This window comes from Olea europaea, unplaced genomic scaffold (genome assembly GCF_002742605.1).
Source record: "Olea europaea var. sylvestris unplaced genomic scaffold, O_europaea_v1 scaffold6274, whole genome shotgun sequence".
Classification (NCBI taxonomy): Eukaryota; Viridiplantae; Streptophyta; class Magnoliopsida; order Lamiales; family Oleaceae; genus Olea; species Olea europaea.
The window spans coordinates 10,464-12,086 of NW_019264633.1; positions in this window are offsets into that span (position 1 = coordinate 10,464).

Here is a 1,623-nt window from a genome sequence, read left to right on the forward strand (position 1 = left end):
AAACTTGTCGTGTCACATCCTTTCCTTATTTCTAGATTCTTCAAACGGGTTAAATTTATCGTCGCTAATTGAACTTTCAACAACTGTGCGATCAAGTCAATAATCATTAATTTCGAGAATCGGATTACTCAACTTTGATTTGCTTCCGACCATGACCACTTTATCTATCACCGTGAGCCTAATTAACGTAAAATGTTGACACGGACGTCAAAAACTAATGGAAGGTGATACACAATATTTCAGATGAACCATCTTAAAACGCACTTTTAGAAATGCTCGAATAAAAAATATATTTTTTTGGCTCATTAAACATCAGAGAAAATATTAATATTTCCTTTCCATTCTTCATATGCTTCATCCCTCGACTATTTTTAAAGTTCATGTCGATATATCGCGTTAGTTATATTGACGACGTTAAATGGAGCGACCCCATTTACTTTCAAATCATACTTGAGTAATCGGACTAATCGAAATTAATGATCAGTGACAAGGTTGCACGTTCATTGAAAGCTTAGTGACCGATGATGCGTTTTACCCTTTTGCCAACACTAAGATAAGGCAAGTTTTAAATGCAAGTTGGTTACAATTAGTAAATGGTATTTGTCTTTTTCTTATCATATCAGAGATAGGATTATGGTTTGCTAAATCTCAATAATATATTTGATGAATATTTAGATATTAGATAATATATTTTAAATTAGTACTCAGTTTCTGAATTTCAGTTGCCATTTGAAATTGTAATCGCAAACTCTCATCGTGTCCCAAATCATATTTTGTGAATCGAACGATAAAGCCTACTCTACCATCGGTTGATTTCCTCATAATCTTTCAAGAAGTTAAAGGCAAAGAATGTTGAATGAACACAAAGAGAGAAAGAATGTCCGATGTGTTGTGAATTTAGTACTAAATGCTACCATGAAAATAATATGAATCTATTTGGTAGAGATTAAAATTCAAATATTAATCAAAATTAAAGTTAACAATTAATTTTGACCACATATTTTACGAGATCCACAACTTTTCAACCACAAATCAACTTTTATCAAAATTTATTAAAAATTTAATTTTATTCTCTACCAAACAAACACATAATTAGAAAACAAGAGTTACGTCCACTTCGTTAATGCTAGTTTTCACTGTAATGGAGAAGAAAAGTACAAAGAATCATGTCTCGTACACAACCAAAAATGTCCCTAGAAAATCATTTGTATTGTAAGAACCTAACTTGATAAAGTAGCATGCTGATTACGTTCGAATAGTAACCGAACTGGAATGCGGACACGGTGATTAGACAAAGAGACTACTCTTACTCTAGCCCAACGGTTTAATCTCCGTTTTATATATGTGACTATTAAGGATCGAGATCATCCGATAAAAGAAAGATGGTAGAGGGGAATATAAAGGAAGAAATCCATATGGAGAGGTTTAGTAGGAATAAGATTAACGTTACATATTATGTAATGATTGAGTCTAAACCTTTGTTGTCCCTTTAGGACAGCATAATTCTCAGAGGACGAACAACCGACAAGTGTATAATATGATTAAGCTCTACTTCGTCTGTCAAAATCAAAGATCGAGTACTAAAAGCAAAGAATGCTATATGAACACGAAGTTCAACACACA